This window comes from Budorcas taxicolor, chromosome 17, assembly GCF_023091745.1.
Source record: "Budorcas taxicolor isolate Tak-1 chromosome 17, Takin1.1, whole genome shotgun sequence".
Taxonomy (NCBI): Eukaryota; Metazoa; Chordata; class Mammalia; order Artiodactyla; family Bovidae; genus Budorcas; species Budorcas taxicolor.
Window position 1 is genome coordinate 17,354,168 of NC_068926.1, and position 21,817 is coordinate 17,375,984.

Genomic DNA, 21,817 nt, shown 5'->3' on the forward strand with positions numbered 1-21,817 from the left:
ACAAGACACTGAAGTGGAGAGCAGTTGGGAACCTCACCAGAAGTCCTACATTAAGTAGGTGGAAGGCTGGCATGAGAGCTCTTGTCCTTCTCCACACCCCAGGGTCTCGTCTTACACTGGAGCTTCTCAAGTGTGGTCTGAATACCTGCCTGGGCTATAATTACAGTGCAGACCCCAGCTTCCACTCCAGATCTGCTAAATCACAGTTTCCATGGATGAGCTGGATGAGCTGAGAACGGTCATTCTTACCAGACTTCCCATGTGATTCTTTCTAAAACCAGAGTTTGGAAATGTGTGCCTCTACCCCAGAGTGCGCGCCCAAGGACAGAACCTGGATGACACGTTCATAGTGTTACCCTCGTGTGCTGCTCAGTTGCTAAGTTGTGTCCGACTGTTTTCGACCGCACGAACAGCAGCCTGCTACATGCCTCCATCCACGGGATTTTCCCGGCAAGAGCGCTGGAGTAGGTTCCTTCTCCAGGGGATCTTACCATCCCAGGGATCGAACTCAAGTCTTCTGTGTCTCCTGCATTGCAGGCATATTCTTTACCTGCCGACCCATCAGGGAAGCCCATCTTATCCTTCAGTTCAGTTCAGTTCAGTTCAGTCGCTCAGTCGTGTCCGACTCTTTGCGACCCCATGAATCGCAGCACGCCAGGCCTCCCTGTCCATCACCAACTCCCGGAGTTCACTCAGACTCACGTCCATCGAGTCAGTGATGCCATCCAGCCATCTCATCCTCGGTCGTCCCCTTCTCCTCCTGCCCCCAATCCCTCCCAGCATCAGACTCTTTTCCAGTGAGTTAACTCTTTGCATGAGGTGGCCAAAGTACTTATCCTTAGGGCCCATTTAAATGTGGTCTGTATCTACTCCGATAGTAATTGCATTCAGGGGCACTGGAGTTGGAACATTGTCTTCAACCCAACTAAGGTTACCTCCTTCTTGTCGACTCAGCTTTGTGAATTTTCCGATGGACCACAATAGTATGGTTTTGTGTGGTTGGTCCTTGGGTGGATCCTTCTTCATAGACCTCCCCTCCCTATCTATCTATACCTGTGATAAAGACGATCACTGGTCCCTGTCATACTGATCCCAATGCCAAAGGAAACTCTATAGAAAATACAAGTACATTTTTCTTCAGCCCTGCCTTGATTATGATCTTGATGGAGGCTTAATCCTGGCAGCCAACATTGCTATATGGGGCAGAGGACACTTGACTTTTTATTGTTATAATTGCTCCTTTGCTCATGAAACACTGTGCACCTAACGTATAACCTATGTGCTGATGCAGGCATTCACCTACATTGTGAGCAGAACCAGTAATTCCAGAATCGCCTATGGTAAAAGGAATTGTTTTCTGTAGAGAAGATGTCTGTAACAATCTGAGATACTAAAGCAAGTCCTTGATCCAACAGAGCAAAAGATGAATTTGGAAAGAATCGCAGTTGATTTTTCTCAAATATGTAATTTTGCTGAGAAAAGAGGTCTTTAGTGTCATCAAATTAACTGCTAAATAGAAAAGGATAAGGCAGCGTTTCATCTTATAGTTCCTTTGGGTTCTTGGCAGCTCAGACCTGCAAAATTGTTCTAATTAGTTGGTAGTGGTTGCACAGCATTAATTTCTACCAAAGATATAGTGTTGAAAATATATTTGAGGAACTTAACACTTGGAAGGGGGCTTCTCAAGTGCCGTGGTAGTAAAGAATCTGCCTGCCAATGCAGGAGACACAAGAGACTTGGGTCGAATCCCTGGGTCGAGAAGAGCCGCTGGAGGAGGAAATGGCTACCCATTTCTCCAGTACTCTTGCCTGGAAAATCCCATGGACCGAGGAGCCTGGCAGGCTACAGTCCATGGGGTTGCCAAGAGTCAGACACAACTGAGCAACAGCACGCACACACACACACACACACACACACCACTTGGAAAGAGATTATAATGGTAGGAGCTGTCTTTCTTTGCTTTTCTTTTTCTGTCTTGATGACAGTGGCAGTTATGGGATGTATAGAATCATGGCTTAATCCTCATAATGTATATAGCTCATTTCTTTGAGTTTTTATCCTCCAAGACAGTTTGATGGGACTTGCTTTTATGGTGATGCATGTTTGTGCTTATCATCTGTCCATCTTCTACCTCCAGGGTTCTCTCAGTGCTTACATATGTATCCTCCCTCCTAGAGAAACCCCGTCTCTAAAAATGCAGCCGTAAAAAGGAAAAATGTATTTGCCCCCATACTGGAATTACAGTCAACTTTTTGAGGGAGAATGCTCAAGGAGTCTCAGAAATCCCAACCAGCTCTCACTCTGTTCGCACCTCCTGGTCCCTCTCCCTGAGTTTTATTTTCCTTAGAGAGAATGGAGGAAAATTGAAGGCAGCCTAGTAGGTTCAGAAACAGAACCAGCAAAGATAAAGTTCTCAAGGACCCTCACTGCTTTTGCCAGATCCCAGGGGTAATGTGCTCTCCCTGGGACTTCCCTGGAATTGAAGATGCTTCCGTGGTATCCATGGAGACTTAGCATCAGATTAATATGTTGCATGTTATTTGCAGATTTATTAATTTTTAGCACCATATTTACCATTATTGACAAAGCATCCCACATTGCAAGAGATTTTACAAATTGTCTCAGGCAGCTGGTCTTCTATGACAAAGAAATATATTTGCAAGGAGGAAAAGCATGGAAAAAAAATGAACATTGAAATGAACATGGTAAGATCTCTCTAGCAATATAGCACCTCCTATTTGTGATCTGGCTGCAGATTCTTTGAAAATGCAAGTTCAAAATGTTCACTGGTCATGGGCTACTGAAAAACATTGGCAAAATGATAAACACAGTATGGAGCAGTCAAAGTTAGGCAGGAGCACTGTCCCAGACAAAATGTGTAAATCAACCATGGAGTTAAAAAAAAAGAGAGAGAAAGAGGGACTGGACATATGCTATAAACATCAATAATCGTTCCCAAAAGCAGCAGCATGATTCATTTCTTTAAAATTCAGACTCTACATGGGCCACATGCTGGAATGACTTTCAATTATCCAAAATCACAAATATTAAGAATAACTAGGGAGAAAAGACATTGTAAAATATTCTTAAAATATCTCGAAGACCTCACCAGAGGTTAATCTCAAAGTCTGTTTTATTAATTAAATGAAAGCATTTGCCAACGATGGTAGTGAGTTAGTGTAGTATTTATTAATGCCTATTTTGAGCTTGGATAAAATTGCCCCTTCTCTAAAAAATTTAGATTCTAACAGATGTAAAACAGATGTGTACAAAGTAGAAGTTACTTTGCCAACTGCTCTTTTTAAAAAATAGGTATCATTTGCCAGATCTGCTAAAGGCTTTGTCTACATAAGGGATTTGTATAGCTTTCATTAGTTTACAAAAGAGAAGGAGGAATGATCGCTCTTGGGCTGGTGCAGAAAACACTAAGACCTTAACCCCCACGTTAAATTCCAGAAACTCCCATCAGGCTTGTTCAGGGCACTTGGCCTTCGAACACATATTCAAGAATATTAGGCTGAAATACTTCTGCCTCGGATTTTTTCATCCTTCTACTGAAACATTGCTGGGTTTATAGTCATTTTCAATTCTGTGTTTATTGTTGACATGTTTCCCCAGCCACAGTCATCCAGCTGTAAGTAGTACCTTTCCAATTCACATTTTCAAGCTTGACAAGCTACTGACTTGGCCACACCCCCACCTGGCTTGGCCACACCCACACCTATTCCGGAGACAGAATTCCACACAGAGGGCCCCTTTTCTCAAGGGGGTTCTGAGAATAATTCTGAAATCATTAAAGAGAAATAAGAAGCCAGAAATAGAAGATAGAAGATACCTACTAAGGTGCAGGACTTGGAAAGAGCAAAAGTAAAATTCCTGGCTCATACATACAAATAAGTCACTTACTGTGAGGTGTAGATCTTGGGGGAGTTTTTTGTATTTTTTGTATTTTTATTTTTTAAATTTTATTGGAGTATAGTTGATTTACAATGGTGTGTTAGTTTCAGGTGTACAGCAAAGTGATTCAGTTATATATATTGGGGCTTTCCAGGTAGCGCTAGTGGTAAAAAAAACCTACTGCCAATGCAGGAGACGTAAGAGACAAGGGTTCCATCCCTGGGTTGGGAAGATCTCCCAGAGGAAGCTGTGGAAACCCGCTGCAGTATTCGTGACTGGACAATCCCGTGGACAGAGGAGCCTGGCAGGCTACAGTCCATAGGATTGTTAAGAGACACAACCGAAGTGACTTAGTATGCACATACATATATTTATTCTTTTTCAGATTTTTTTCCCATATAGGTTATTACAGAATATTGAGTAGAGTTCCCTGTGCTATACAGTAGGTCCTTGTTATCTCGTTTATATATAGTAGTATGTCTATGTTAGTCTCCAGTTTTCCTTAGCCTATTCTATGGGCTCGCCTGATGCCTTGGTGTAATGTATTCAACTTCGCAATTAAATCGGAAGAGTAGGAATATCCCTCCCCAATGTTTTTAGCCTCTAAAAAACTAACATGATTTCTTCAGATCTTCCCACTCATTTTTTCAATGCATTTAGTTGATAACCATTGTGTTTCCTTTATTTGGATAGTGTAGGAGATAGAGGTTTGGTAATGGCTATGCAAAATAAGTGCCAACCCTCTTAGAGCAAACAGTCTGCTCTAGGTAAGAGAAAATCATACATGGGTGGAATATTTATTTAAACAGTGACATATGACAATGCTGTTAATCAGGTATCAGGCATGTTGTGGGTTACAGGTGTTCTTCAGAAAAAATGGGGGATTGCAGTGGGCAACGGTACCCTCCAACCTCTGACCACACCCCTCCCTGATGGGAAGGAGTCAGTGAGAACCAGGAGCAGAGTCACCCGGAGCTTCTGCTCCACTTATGAGAGACCAAGTTAGGATGCAGATGCCATTGTGGGGAGGGCTGAACTTAGCCACACCCTTCTTTTTACATGGGTTTTTAGTAGCCAGACCCTTTTGTGTGTACAATTCAGTATGGGTGTACAATTCAGATGCAGTAAACGTGTAAGTTTAAAATCTGGTTTTTCAAGCAAATAAGTGAAAATTGCTCAGCACAGAGTCTAGTGAACTTTAGGCCCTTCCCCCTCCCTCGTTGGATCATCTTAAGAAGAGGCATTTTGGTGAAGTGAATTTTAACTACCAGATTGGTTTTGGCTTTCCAGGAAATAAAGATCAGATGAGCAAAGGAAATGAAGATCAGATTAATGAAGTGATTTCAGTAAAGATTCACTGCACTGTTAATTAGTCGTCTGCCTCTGAATACTGCTACACTGAGTACCAGGGGAGGAGCAGGGAGGGATGGGTCTGGGGGGAGCTGCCTCAGCTATCCTTGTCCTAGTTGCTGTCGTCCCCTTTGTGGTCATCACCATCATCTTCCACTGCTCTTCGCTCTCCCCAGTTCCCTCACTGCAGGACCCTAGGATGTCATGGAGCACCATGAATACCTTCAGAACAGGAACCGAAGAGCTGAGTTCAAGTCCCAGGTTCAGCCGTTTCCTGGCTATTTCGTAACAGTCCTGTTACCCACCCACACTCCCCCACTTTGTTGTCCCCTGCCATATGAATGGTCAGCTTAATGTTCCCCTTATTCCCTCTGCCCTTTTACTTGTCCTTGTTGAACAGCTTTCCTCATTTGTATCACCTTTATTCTCACCCTAAACTCACGCCAAGGGGTTCCCACTGCATGGCCAAATATTGATTAAAATTCTGGGTTTTGTTCTAGATACAAAGAGCTAGAAATTGCATCCTGTGAGCCAGAGGAATGGGTTTGGTTGTGATTAGATTTTATGCATGACTGGCCCACTGCTCTTGCTATTATAAGCTGAAGATAGAATCCATTAGGTTTTCCAGGAAGGTGTGTAAACACATCCAACTAGGTGAATCTCAGTAATTTATTGCTGCAATACTAACTCAGGCTCTGGGTCAAAACATTGGGCCCCTTTTTCTAACAGTGTGTCTATCAGTTCTTGAGGGCTTAGTATTGTCACCACTTTGAGCCCACCCCTCCTGCCGGAAAACACCAGGTTGTGACCTGTTATCAAACCAGCCAAAGGTGAATAATGTAGTATTTATCGGAGGAGGAGGCAGTCTGAGTTCTTCTAAACAAATTACTTGCAGTCTTTACATTTTCTCAATAGGCTTCTCTATGCGTTTTATAGAGAAGTATGTGGTCAGAAAGGTCAGAAGCAACAACTATATTAAAAACCTTAAATCAAGGGGACTTCCCTGGTGGTCCAAAGACTAAGACTCCATACTCCCAATGCAGCGGGCCTGAGTTCAATCCATGGTCAGGGAACTAGATGCTGCATACCACAACTAAGACCCAGTGTAGCCAAATTAATAATTATTAAAAAAAAAAAAAAACCTTAAATCAATTGTGCTAGTAAAACAAGTTGATGATGTAAAATGATGCCTGTTTAGGGAGACTCCAGTGTGCACATGGCAGTGTTTCATCTCTAGTTTAATGCTGAGCTGGGTCAGTAACCCAGTAACTTTTTGAAAAAAAAGTTTTTTTTGGAAAAAAGTTACTGTTAGTCAGTCATGTCCAATTCTTTGCAACCCCATGGACTGTAGCCCATCAGGCTCCTCTGTCCATGGAATTCTTCAGGCAAGAACCCTGGAGTGGGTAGCTATTGTCTTCTCCAGGGGATCTTCCTGACCCAGGGATCAAACTCAGGTCTCCTTCATTGCAGACAGATTCTTTACCATCTAAACCAGCCGGGAAACTTGGCTATTTATCTGCCCATAATTTGCGTAAGCTTTTTTTGAGGACTTGATCTCAACAGTTTCACTATTTAAATTGCTTCATTCTTTTAAAAAAATATGTGTCAGAAACGGTGCTCCTGTTTCTGTCCTCCCCGCCCCAGCCCCTTCCAGAGAGATGTGAAGGATCCCCTGCTTTGCTGTGTTCTGCAGCTTGACCTTTAAACTAGCTCTTGTATTTCCCTCAGCGCCTGTTCTCTAGTTTCTTCTGGCTCTTATGTTGGACTATCTTGTAACAGAGCGACACTTGTACCAGCAAGAAGGATAAGGCTGTCACATGGCAAATGAGCTCTTTATGAAATCTTGATGCATTAACCTACATCTGATCACACTGAAGAAATAGAGCATTACAGAAACAGTGGGGTAGTGGCCAGAGAAAGAAAGGGCACCCTTTGTCCATCAGGACCTTGATAGACAAAGAAGGAAGCCAAAAGGCTTAATGGGACAGGAATAAAGCATGTTCTCAGTAAATGTGCTAAATACAATAATAGCTGCCTCTTATCTGGCACAGCATGTGCCAGACACTGTGAAGTGAAGCCCTATGTGGGTGTGTTTACACACACACACACACACACACACACACACACAGACCAGATCTTGTTATAGACTACAAAAATATTATTGTCAGTATTTCACTGATAAGGAAACTGAGGTTGTTTATTTTCACCAGTTTATTTAAGCAAGTACTTTTTTGCACAAACATAATATAATCCAGTTATGTTAATGTCATGGCACTTCAGCCTGGCATTCAAATCGCACTTCAGTTTTAGTACAGCCTATCTTTCCAACCCCTTTGCTGTATTCAGTGAGACCAGAAAGGAAAGTGGAAATTGCTCTAGGTATTTCAAAATAGGGGAATGTAATACAAGAAATTGATTACAAAAGTGTCAGGAGAAACTGAACACCAGCCTTTATCTTCCACCATACACAAAATTAACTTGAAATGTGTTATAGATCTCTGCATGTGATACACCAATTTAGTAGAACAAAGGATAAATATAAGAAGGTCATCTCAATTGATTCATAAAAAGCATTTGACAAAACACACAGAAACCAGTTGCTTTTCCATACACTAATGATGAACAACCTGAAAAGGAAATTAAGGAAACAATCTCATACAGTAGCATTAAAAAGAATTAAAGTATTTAGGAGTAAACTTAACTAAGGAGATGAAAGATCTGTACACTAAAAACTAGAAAACATTGCTGAAAAAAATATAAAAGATGCAAATAAATAGATAGCCATCCCCTATTTGTGGATTGGGAGACTTAGTATTATAAACTGTTCATACTAGAAAGAGCAATCTACAGATTCAATGCAACCTCTATCAAAATCCCAATGTCATGTTTTGCAGAACTTAAAAAAAAAATCCTTAAATTTATATGGAATCCAAAAAACCCTGAATAGCCAAAATGATTCTCTGAGAACAAAGCTAGCGGCCTCACACTTCCTGATTTCAAAGTATCTTACAAAGCTACCGTCATCAAAACAGTGTAGAACTAGCATAAAAACATGTGGTCCAAGGAAAGCAAAGAAAGGCCCGAAAATAAACCCTCACATATACAGTCAAATTCTCTGTGACGAGGATGCCAAGACTACACAATGGGGAAGGATAATCTTCTCAACAGATGGTGCTGGGAAAACTGGAAATGCACAAGCCAAAGAAAGGAGTTGGACCCTTATCTCGCAAGAATCGTGCAAGACGGTGGTGTCCTGGACATCTGTTGTACAATGTGCATGTGGTCGACAGTATTGTACTGTATACTTGGATGTTGTTTTGAGAGTGAATTTAATGCGTTGTGATTTTTTGCCACCAAAAAGAAAAAAAAAATTGGCAGTTTCTCATGTAGTTGCATATACCCACCATATGGACCCAGCAATGTGCTTCTAGGTATTTACTCAAGAGAAATGAAAATGTATGCCCTCAAAAAGACTTGCACATAAATGTTCAGAGAAGGTTTATTTACAGTAGCCAGACAACTGGAAATAATCCAAAGGTTCATCACTTTATGAATGGATAAGCAAAATGTGATATATCCATACAATGACTCACTATTCAGCAATAAAAAGGTGTGAACTATTGATATATGCAACATCATTAATGGATTTCACAATGAGTATACTGAGTGAAAGAAACCAGACACAAGAGTACATACTATAAAATTGCAGATATATAGAATTACAGAAAATTCATATTTATCTCGAGCCATGGTTACGCACTAGGGGTGATTTTGTCTCTCAGAGAGCGTTTGGCAATGACCGGAGAGTTTTTGATTGTCATAACTGGGGAGAGGGTGGTGCTGTTGGCATCAACGGGCACAGACCAAGAATGCTGTAAAATATCCTGCAATTCCCAGGACATTCCCCTGACAACAAAGAATTCTCCAGCCCCAAGTGTCAATTGTGCCACTGTTGACAAACCCTGAAAAAGAGTTATGAAAAAGAAAGCAGATCAGATGTAAGCTGAGGCCAGGGACAGAGGGAGGAAATGCCCATAAAGAGAGAAGACAAAACTCTCAGGGAAATAGAAATCGAGTACTTACATCCATCACATCCTTCAAAACTCATCAAAATCATGCTTCATTAAAGTAGATTTATCAAAAACTGGAGGAGCAAGATATCCCGAGATCCTGAGCACACTTCCACTATTCTGATGTTGCCAGAACTGTCTGGCTTCTGCTGGGGAGACCACCAGTTCTGAGTAGGTGGTCAGGATCCTTCTCTCTCTGATTCTGTTGAAGGCATGGCCAACACTTCTGGAGCCCACAGGGACCCACCTGAACTAGAAGCGCAGGGGCCTCCTCCCACCTTCCAATCTCCTTGGCAGGACCTAAGAGATAGCCAACTGGCAAAGGAAGCTGGGAAATGTAGTTCCCAGTCTTCTGGCTCCCTATGGAATGGGAAAGCACAGAGGGCAAGATGAGGGCAGAGTGTCTATGGGCTTGATCTGGTACTTTGCTGTGGTTCTCCATATCCTAAGCTACAGCTGAATCAAACCATCCACACGCCTTGACATTTGCTCTGATGATGGTTAGTCAGGTAGGTTCTCCTCAAAGAAAAGCCATCTTCCTGTAGACAATGCTTGGCCACCTTAGAGAACCAGCCATTCCAGGCTTACACAGTGTAAATTCATCCATTTAGCCAAGTGCCTCCTAAAATCATTCAGATGTAACAGGCACTTATATCTCTTAAAAGAAATGCCATCTTCCTCATCTCCATACTTCCCAGCACTAGTCAGTTCTCACCACTGGTGTACATGTAACCTACTTCATGAGGGTTACCCAGCTGGAGATGAAGTTTTCCTTCCCTTTCTGTTTCTCTAGCATTTTATCGATACCTCTCTTTTAACATATATCATCTTATATTTGATGAGCATACGTGTGTGCTAAGTTGCTTCAGCTGTGGCCAACTCTTTGTGACCCTACAGACTGGAGCCTGCCAGGCTCCTCTGTCCATGGAATTCTCTAGGCAAGAATACTGGAGTGGGTTGCCATTTCCTCCTCCAGTATTAGATGTATATAGACACAAATATGATTTCTTTTACTAGATTGCTTTCAAGTTAAAAGCAGAGCCTGTGGTTAGTTCATCTTTATTTCCTCCAAAGGTCATCAACAGTGCTGTGTACCTAAGAAGTGTTCAGTAAATTCCTATTGGATGAACAAGTGATAAATTGATGAATGAATACATGAAGCCTATAGATAATTTTCTACTTGCAATATAAATGAATGTGATTTATGATTTTATTATAAAATATAATTTTATAATTGAAGAAATGAATATCTGCATGATATCTATCTGTCTCTCTAAACATATCTGCTAGCCTTCCCTCTTTTACTCTTTTTTCATTCGAATCATAGTCACAATTACCAAGAGCATTCCGTATACCAGATATTATGCTTCATGCTAAAGGTTTCCTGTAGGTAGTACTAATTAGGAATTGTAAAATAGCTATTAACAGCATAAATGTTCACTAGATTTTGCTTTCTCTCCTGTAAAAACTAATGTACAACTAATGCAAAAATCACCTTATGCCTTCTCTTGGCACTCAGTAAGCAATTACTCAATGAATGAATTTTTAATGAAATCAAAAGGAATTTGAGCAATTGGAGAAAATCTTCCTCTGCTAGGTGAAGTGTCACAGGGAAAGAAAACCAGTGACAAAGAGATAAAAGCAAAGAGTGAGATCCTAATTTGATATCCAAACTTCAGGGAGTTCTCCTTTACTAAGTCAAAATAAAAAACAATGCTGTAAATGTCCCCAGGTGAGAAAGAATTTTCCTGATTTGAGCTCACCATGTTTACATTTATGATTATAGAGCAAACATTTAAAAAGGCAAAAGTTCCCCTGTTATATCTGAACAATTTTTAGGAGTCACTTGGCTAAAATGGGTGAATTTATATTGTAAGCCTGGAATGTTTGGTTCTCCAAGGTGGCCAAGTATCATCTTCAGGAATAACCTATCACTTCCCAGATGGCTCAGTGGGAAAGAACCCACCTGCCAGTGCAGGAGACGTGAGTTCGATCCCTGGGTCCAGAAGATCCCGTAGAGAAGGGAATGGCAACCCACTCCAGTATTCTTGCCTGGGAAATCCCATGGACAGAGGAGCCTGGTGGGCTACAGTCCATGGGGTCGTGAAGAGTCAGACATGACTGAGCAACTAAACCACAGCAGCCAAATAGAAATCTAGCAGCTATGCCACTGCCATTGCACAATAGCATAGCTGTCAACACCACTGGCTGTTGGGTTGGGATTCCATTTCTGCCTCTTTCTGTTCTTGACCTTATACAAGTTGACTTCACCTGTAAAATGTGAAGCAGTCACTGGGGTAATCATTCGTCTATTCCAGACCATCTTTGTGAGGATGACATACGTGATGTGTAATTGCTTAGAGCAATGCCTGGAATTCTTGTTAATATTGTTGCACAGCCTCTGAAGAAAGTGCCCCAAAGATTCACCATCCCCACAGCAGAATCTACTCATAACACAGAAAATTTAAGCCGAATCAGAAGTTTATCTTCTCAAAAATTCTTATTAAGCAAAAGAGAAAAAAGCAAGGAATACATGTGAAAGAGACACATCTCCTTACTGAAAATACTCTGCGTTTGGAATTGAAGCAACTTTCCCACTAAGACTACAATAGGGAATATATATATATAAGCAGTGTTTGTTGTTTAGTTGTTAAGTTGTGTCCAGCTCTTTTGCAACCCCGTTAACTGTAGCCTGCCAGGCTCCTCTGTCCATGGCATTTCCCAGGCAAGAATACTGGAGTGGGTTGCCATTTCCTTCTCCAGGGGCTCTTCCTGACCCAGGGATCAAACCCATGTCTCCTGCACTGGCGAGCAGATTCTTTACCACAGAGCCACCTGGGAAGGCCTCAGCATCCAAAGTAATGTCCAGAAGGATGCTAATTTCTTTGAAAACTTATTTTTCAAGTACATGGTGGGGGGAAGTAAGCTTTTATGTGGTGCAGAACACGTGAACATCAGACTTACCGGAGAATCAGAATACCTGGGGGTTGATATTCGTCAACCCCTTATTTTCTCTCAACACAGAGACCGTATTATGAGGGCAATGTTTGTTAATTCCCAACAGAGAAGGATTTATTCCAGCCACTACTGCTCTGCGCCTCCTTTCAAAGCTCAGGCAGTGGAGTAAATATCAAACGCATTCTAGGATGGCTCATTTTCTGCTCTAGCCTTGAATAACCATCATTTAGAAACAGTCAAGTAGGAAAGCAGAGATTTCAGATGAAAAGGGTCCCGTCAAGTTAATAAAACACACAGTTAGTGAAATGTAAACCAAAAAATGCATTTAAAAAAAAAATAAAAAGCCAAGCCATTCTTGGTTACAGACAACAGTGTTTTCTTCAACTTACCCTGGTAACTTGCCTGGCAGCCCAGAGATTAACACTCTGTGCACTTCCACTGCAGCGAGTACAGGTTCGATCCCTGGTCAGGAAACTAAGATCACACATGATGCGTGACACAGCCTAAAAAAAAGAACAGCTTATACTAGGCACAAAACCTCTTAGGTGCATGCTTCTGAGACTTTTATTGTTTCTGTGAGAATCTAGTCAAAGCAACCCTCTCCCAGGAAAAATGCGTATATGCACATAACCATATAGGCGTGTATGTAACTGTGGATACGTGGATTCCCCTGAAAGTCAGCATCTTCTGGCCATTGCTCCTGGTGCTTAGGCCTTCCCTGGGGGCTCAGTGGTGAAGAATCCGCCTGCCAATGCAGGAGACATGGCTTCAATTCCTGAGTCAAGAAGATCCCCTGGAGAAGGAAATGGCTACCCACTCCAGCACTCTTGCCTGGGACATCCTCAGACTAAGACTCTCAACTCTGAAGTATAGATGCAGTCACGTTCATGAACTCTGGTGTCAGAGAGGCCTCGGTGTGAATTCGGAATCAGCCTCTTACTGTCGTGTAAACCCAGGAAGTTTTTTTACTTTTCTGAGCCTTAGTTTTAACACTTGAAAATAGAAATAATAATTTTTCCTTTTTCACAGGTTAATTGTGAATATTCAATTGGACAGTCTAAAGTACTTAGATAGATAGTCCCTGGCATATATTAACGCTAAGTAGTCAATAAGCACTCTATGGTTGTTAGTTAATAAAACATAAAACTTGACACCCTATGCATCACCCTATGACATCCCATGTCCAGAGAGGAAATTCAATTTCACTGCTTCAAACATGTACCAAGTGCCTCCTATTTATGGAGGGATGGGAATGTTGACAATGGATGGGCCAGAGCCTGTTAAGTGAGACAGACCCCATCCTGCCCAAGGCCACATCTCAGGTTGGGAGGAGCATTATGTCATCCAGGCCCACTGTTATAGAGATAGTTACAGCAAACCCACAGCAAAACTACAGCTGCAGTGTCCGTTTCACAAAAGGAAATCTGTGAGAGTTGGACTATAAAGAAAGCTGAGCGCCAAAGAATTGATGCTTTTGAACTGTGATGTTGGACAAGACCCTTAAAAGTCCCTTGGACTGCAAGGAGATCCAGCCAGTCCATCCTAAAGGAAATCAGTCCTGGCTGTTCATTGGAAGGACTGATGTTGAAGCTGAAACTCCCAATATTTTGGCCACCCGATGTGAAGAGCTGACTCATTTGAAAAGACCCTGATGTTGGAAAAGTTTGAAGGCAGGAGGAGAAGGGGACAACAGAGGATGACATGGTTAGATGGCATCACTGACTCAATGGACATGAATTTGGGTGGACTCCGGGAGTTGGTAATGGATAGGGAGGCCTGGCGTGCTATGGTTCATGGGGTCACAAAGAGCTGGACACGACTGAATGACTGAACTGAACTGAACTCTTTAGGTAACATTCTTTGTATTAAAGAAGAAAGAAAGAAACCAAAGTCCATATACATAATTTATGGACTAAATGGAATTAATAAAAACAAATCCCGCCACTAAGAATTTTTTGGTTAACCACAGTTAGCCTACTGATGGATTTTACTTAGAATTAAATGTGCTAGTATATGAAAGTAGTAGTTATGAGTCAACAAAATAGGTCACAAGAGCTCCATTTAAAGCAGTGTTTTCTGCTCACCATCTAAGCAGATGCTTTTTAACATTATGATAAAGAGATTCAAGATGGAGTGTTAGATACTTGGGATCAATCTTTAAAGCCACCAAAATACTTTCTCTGTGCTGAAGTGAATATAACATAAAAGAAACAGACTCGTAGATATAGAGAGCAAACTAGTGGGTACCAGTGAGGATGGGGTAAGAGGTAATTTAGGGGTGGGAAATTAAAAGACACAAACTATTGGATATAAAACTGGCTCAAGGATGCATTGTACAACACAGGGAATATAGCCAATACTTTGTAATAACTATAATGGAAATTATACAACCTTTCAAGTTGTATAAAAATTAAAAAGTAGTAAAAAATAAAATATTACTTTAATAGAACATCTTACCTCTGTTCCTGTTATAACACACCATCACCATGTTGCATCTGTTTTGCTGCAGTGGTTTTTGCTGGATTACCTCCACCCTTGACCTACCAATCTATTCTTCACTTAACTGCAAGTGTGATCTTTTAAAATATTAAGCAGGCCATATTACTCCCTGTTTAAATTCTCTCAATGTCCTTAAAATAAATGAAAGGAAGAGTGTCTAGTCGTATTGGGCAACTGTGTCAAATGGACTAAATATTTTTTCATCTGTGAAATAGAAATAATAATAGCCACACATCAAAGGGTTGTTGTGAGAAATCAGTAAAGACCAGTGCTATTTTTGTATTCATTTTATATTAACTTTCACAAGAAAGAAGGTAAAATTCAGTGAACATTTTTATTAACAGTTATTTTATACTCCTCAATTAGTTCCACCTACAGAGAACTTTCTAAATGTTTTAGTGTCAGCACTTTTATTTGTACTATTATGGTCTCAAATTAAAACATCTGCTTTGATTAAAGAGAGCCTTCCCTAGTGGCTCAGATAGTAAGGAATCTGCCTGGAATTCAGGAGACCCAGGTTTGCTCCCTGGGCAAAAAGATCCCCTGGAGAAGGAAGTGGCAACTCACTTCAGTTTTCTTGCCTGGGAAATCCCATGGACAGAGGAGCCTGGCAGGCTACAGTCCATGAGGTCACAAAGAGTCAGACATGACTAAGCGACTAATATTTTCTTTCTTCTTTCGATTAAAGAAAAAAATTCTGTTTTTAAAAATTATGGAACAAATCAAGTTCAACTAAGAACATAGCACAGACTAAAGAATAATTTCAGATGTCTTCAGATCATTTTTTACAGTTTTGGAATGAAAAATGATTAGATACTGTGGTTGATGAAATGTCCCATCATGAAAATTGAACCATCTTTTGGCAAATCCTTGCATTGATTTGAATTTATCTTTGCCTAGAGCCATGCAGGACAGTCAGTTTCCAAAAGAGCATCATAAATTCAACAGCCAATAGTTATAGCAGTCCACACGGCCCTTTTTTCTTTCAATTCACACATTCCAACTTAGAAAGCACCATAATGAGAATGAAGCCATGAAATCTGCTGAGGCTGGTGGCTGAGAAGACAGGAGTGAAGGTGAGAAGCCGCAGGTACAGTGAGCTATCTGTATACCAGTCAGCTCTTATCTGTGCTTTGTTTTGGTACTTGCTCTATTGAAAGCCATAGAATCAGTCAGTGATGAGCTCTTTGGTTGACTTGTGGTTTACTTGTGAGCTATAGTATTTGGCTTCTTATGAGTTGAATTGATTCATGGACTATTGCCCAAAAGAACAAGAAGGAGGAGGAGGCAGATGCAAAAGGGGAAACGGTGGGAGGAGGGAGGATATATCTCTGCAACATAGACCTCATTTTATTTTTTTTTTAATTTTTATACAATTTTTAATGGTTACACTCCATTTACAGTTATTACAAAATATTGGCTATGTTCTCTGTATTGTACTACATTCTTGTAGCCTGTCTTACATTAGTTTGTTGCCTCCCAGTCCCCGAGCCCTATCTTGCCCCTCACCCCACTGGTAACCATAGTTTGTTCTCTGTATCTATGAGTTTGCTTCTTTTCTTTTGTATTTACTAGTTTGTCGTATTTTCTAGATTTCACATATAAGTGTCATTATACAGCGTTTGTCTTTTTCCATGTGACTTATTTCACTTAGCATGACACCCTCCCAGTCTATCTATGTTGCTGCATATGGCAATAGTGTGTTCTTTCTTATGACCGAGCAGTAGTCCACTGTATATGCATACCACATCTTCTTTATCCATTCATCTATCTTGGACACTTACATTGCTTCCATATCCTTAGCCCTCATTTTTTATCTCCAGGAATAAGAATATTCCCATTGTCTTTGTACCTCAGAGCAGTGAATTCTCCCATCTAGTGCATACTTGTACTAAATATATAATTGCAGGCTTTCTTCTTTGTTAAGAGAAAACTTTAGTGGAAAACAACTTGTTGAAGAGTTATGGCCAAAGAAAAACTTACAACTCTTTATCACTGGTGATTTTATTAAATAATTATTTATTGAGCACCCACCATGTCTGAGGCACTGTGCTAGACTTGCATCAATATATATATAAGGAAACTGCAACAGCTGCAACACCTAGTACAAACTCTCATTTTATAGATTTTAAAACTTTAGCCCCAGAGGAGAAAGTGACTTACACAGAGTAACATGTATAATTACTTAGAGCTGAGACTACAGCCTCCTAAAGTAAGATAGGATCCCAGCTCTCATAAATATAATTTTAAGTGTTAGTTGTTCGGTCATGTCCAACTCTTTGTGACCCTTGGATTGTAACCTGCCAGGCTCCTCTGTTCATGGTATTCTCCAGGCAAGAATGCTGGAGTGGGTAGCCATTCCCTTCTCCAGGGGATCTTCCTAACCCTGGGATTGAATGCAGGTCTCCCACATTGCAGATAGAGTCTTTACTGTCTGAACCACTAAGGAAACCCATATAATTTTATCATTGTAAAAGTGATGTTTATGGAGAACACTGAGTAAAAAGTATGGATTGAACACATGAAATTACTTCTAGGCACTCCTAAAACCCCACAAAAGCGATAGCAAAGGGATTTTCCAACATGGACAGGGAAAATGTAAGAAGAAACCCTGGCAAAATTTGGGCAACTGGGAAGAAATGAATAAAGCATTAGTGACTTAGTGGACCTAAAAATCAGAGCAATCCTCTGTCTCTGGCAGTGCAGATTGTGTCCTGCCCACATCCCTTGCCCACCACTCACTATGATTGCAGAGTGAAAGCTTCCACCAGGTGGTGCTGAGCACATAACCACGCGGAGAAAACAAGAACTGTACAAAAAAGATCTTCATGACCCAGATAATCATGATGATGTGATCACTAATCTAGAGCCAGACATCTTGGAATGTGAAGTCAAGTGGGCCTTAGAAAGCATCACTACGAAAAAAGCTAGTGGAGGTGATGGAATTCCAGTGGAGCTGTTTCAAATCCTGAAAGATGATGCTGTGAAAGTGCTGCACTCAATCTGCCAGCAAACTTGGAAAACTCAGCAGTGGCCACAGGACTGGAAAAGGTCAGTTTTCATTCCAATTCCAAAGAAAGGCAATGCCAAAGAATGCTCAAACTACCGCACAATTGCACTCATCTCACATGCTAGTAAAGTAATGCTCAAAATTCTCCAAGCCAGACTTCAGCAATACGTGAACCGTGAACTTCCAGATGTTCAAGTTGGTTTTAGAAAAGGCAGAGGAACCAGAGATCAAATTGCCAACATCCACTGGATCATGGAAAAAGCAAGAGAGTTCCAGAAAAACATCTATTTCTGCCTTATTGACTATGCCAAAGCCTTTGACTGTGTGGATCACAAGAAACTGTGGAAAATTCTGAGAGAGATGGGAATACCAGACCACCTGACCTGCCTCCTGAGAAATCTGTATGCAGGTCAGGAAGCAACAGTTAGAACTGGACATGGAACAGCAGACTGGTTCCAAATAGGAAAAGGAGTATGTCAAGGCTGTATATTGTCACCTTGCTTATTTAACTTATATGCAGAGTACATGATAAGAAACGCTGGACTGGAAGAAACACAAACTGGAATCAAGATTACTGGGAGAAATATCAATAACCTCAGATATGCAGATGACACCACCCTTATGACAGAAAGTGAAGAGGAACTAAAAAGCCTCTTGATGAAAGTGAAAGTGCAGAGTGAAAAAGTTGGCTTAAAGCTCAACATTCAGAAAACAAAGATCATAGCATCTGGTCCCATCACTTCATGGGAAATAGATGGGGAAACAGTAGAAACAGTGTCAGACTTTATTTTTTGGGGCTCCAGAATCACTGCAGATGGTGACTGCAGCCATGAAATTAAAAGATGCCTACTCCTTGGAAGAAAAGTTATGAGCAACCTAGATAGTATATTGAAAAGCAGAGACATTACTTTGCCGACTAAGGTCCGTCTAGTCAAGCCTATGGTTTTTCCTGTGGTCATGTATGGATGTGAGAGTTGGACTGTGAAGAAGGCTGAGTGCCGAAGAATTAATGCGTTTGAACTGTGGTGCTGGAGAAGACTCTTGAGAGTCCCTTGGACTGCAAGGAGATCCAACCACTCCATTCTGAAGGAGATCAGCCCTGGGATTTCTTTGGAAGGAATGATGCTAAAGGTGAAGCTCCAGTACTTTGGCCACCTCATGTGAAGAGTTGACTCATTGGAAAAGACTCTGATGCTGGGAGGGATTGGGGGCAGGAGGAGAAGGGGATGACCGAGGATGAGATGGCTGGATGGCATCACAGATTCGATGGACGTGAGACTGAGTGAGCTCCGGGAGATGGTGATGGACAGGGAGGCCTGGCGTGCTGCGATTCATGGGGTCGCAAAGAGTCGGACACGACTGAGCGACTGAACTGAACTGACTGAAGCAGACGTGAGGAAGAGGAGGACCACCCCCGTTTGCATCAGAAATTTCCCCAAAGGTCAGCGATGCAAGGTACCAGATAGCTCTGGAGAAGAAGATAAATGAGAAGGAAGTAGATGCACACAAAATAAAGATGGACCATAGGTACAGGTATAGGTATAGACGGGCTTCTCTGGTAGGTCAGCTGGTAAAGAATCCGCCTGCAATGCAGGAAACACAGGTTAGATCCCTGGGCTAGGAAAATCCCCTGGAGGAGGGCATGGCAATCCACTCCAGTATTCTTGCCTGGAGAATCCCATGGACAGAGGAACCTGGCGGGCTACAGTCCGGGGGGTCACAAAGAGTTGGACACAACAGAGCAACTAAGCACAGCACAGCGTAGGTCCAGATATAGATGTATGTAGATACAGATATGTCAACAGATGTAGAAATAGATATTTAGCCAGCCTAGAATGTATATGGTGTGAGGCAAGGATCCAATTTCACCTTTTTTCTGCATGAATAATTTTATTGAATGTTTGTGTGCATGTGTTTTTTTATGTTTACTTATTTGTATGGCTGAGTCAGGTCTTAGTTGTGGCACGTGGGATCTTTCGTTGCAGCTCATGGGCTCTCTTATTGCAGTGGTCAGGCTGAGTTGCTCCCTGGCATGTGGGATCCTGGTTCCCCAACAAGGGTTCAAACCTGTGTCCCCTGCATTGCAAGGCAGATTGTTAACCAGTGGACCACCAGGGAAGTCCCCTGAATATTTGTTGAATGCCACCATTGACAAAGCTAAATACTTCTACCCAAGATCTGCTTCCAAAGTTTTATTCTACCCATTCATCTGTCTATAATAATGTGAACCTCATGCAGTTTTGGGTCTGCATTTTAGATCTCAGTCTTTAGGTTGGCTACACCCCCGTGAGACACTTTATTTCTCTAAAACTGATTCTTAGGACCATAACTCTTTGTCAGTTCTCTGTTTGTCTCCTTGTAAACATTTGAAAATTCGCTGCCCTTCATGAAACTCATATTTATTATTTCTTAACTGTACATCAACATGAAGAAATATCAGTGATTATGAAAGCAAAAGTGTTATAACCATCTGCATTCTTTAGTACTTAGATATTTTGTTGGTCTTTAATTGCGTCTTTCTTCTGTAGGGTAATGGAACATACAAGATCTTCTGGTTTTAAAGCTGCATTATAGGCTTCCCTGGTGGTTCCGATGGTGAAGAATCTGCCTGCAATGCAGGAGACCCGGGTTTGATCCCTGGATGGGGAAGATCCCCTGGAGAGGGAATAGCAACCCACTCCAGTATTCTTGCCTGGGAGAATCCCATGGACAGAGGAGCCTGGTGGGCTATAGTCCATTGGGTCACAAAGAGTCAGACACAAGTGAGCAATTAACGCTTTCTATTTTAGTTATAGGCAGCTGAGCTCCCCAGCCTCCCCTGTTCATACTCCCTAACTTACCTTTGCATCCCAGTCATATTTAAATACAGTCTGATGTCTGCACAAAGCTGTCTATCAACTCCAACTGTCTGTACATGCTGTTGCTAGTGCTTAAAAGATTCATCCTCCTCATTCGTCTGGCTGAAATACAAGTTAACCTGTAGGACTCAAGTTTAGACATGGCAGCCAGTGGAAAGCTTTGTTAGACTCAGCAAATGGTTACGTAGCCCCCTTACCTCCAATAACACCAGGTACAGCTTACAACAAAGAGCTTATCATGTTGGGGTGTAATTGACAAGTCAGTGGTCTGCCTGCCTACTGGACAGTAAGCTCCTTGAGGACTGAAATTGCCTCATTTTCACCCCTGTATCCCTACAGCTAGCACAATTCTTAGCATATAGTAGGGACTCAATTATATGTTGAGTGAATAATGATATATATTCATTGAAGCTTGTTTAGGAGTAAAGCTAAATTTTTTAAAGAAAAGAAAATAATTATAAATCCCCAAATTTGAGACAACTCTTATTAGTATTGTTGGCTTTCTTACTTCCAGTTAACTTTCTCTGTTGACTTCACTGCACATAAAGCTTTGAATACTTCTGTTTTCATTTACTGGGAGCATTTTCTTCTGTAAATACAGACTCTTTGGAAATACCACTTTAATAATTGTAACAAGAAGATTGTCTTTTAGAAGTAACATAGTTTACTGATATATTTTTTATTGTTAGGCTTTGTTACTTGCAATGTTTTGCTGCTATAAATAATGCTTAAATAGATATTTTTGCATCTCTGATTATTTCTCTGTAATATACTGTGGAAATGAAATTACAGGGTGAAAATTTCACAGGTCTGAATGCAGTTGATCAAAATATCTCCCGCAATGTGTGTAATACAGTCTTTTTTAAAGAGTGAAGATTTCATAACAAAAAGGAGTAGCTCCTTTTTACCTGAAATGTGTTGGTCAGTTGTATTGCATTCTTTTGTGAATTGTATAACAGTAACCTTTACCCATTTTTTCTGTTGGACTCTCAGTTTTTCTTATTTATTTAAAAGTTCTCTGTACATTAAGAACACAACCCTCAGTGAATTGTTTACAAATATTCCCAGCATGACATAATACTTTTTTATTCTGGCCACCATGCAGCATGCAGGATCTTAGTTCCCTGACTAGGGATCCAAGCAGCGCCCCCTGTAATGGAAGTGCAAAGTCTTAA

At 41.2% G+C, this 21,817-nt stretch overlaps 1 protein-coding gene across 4 annotated transcripts in view; it reads left to right on the top strand.

Moving 5' to 3' along the window:
- RNF150 (ring finger protein 150) overlaps window positions 1–21,817 on the top strand; it is a 281,398-nt gene that overhangs the window by 250,325 nt on the left and 9,256 nt on the right. The gene's annotated exons all lie outside the window — the stretch shown is intronic.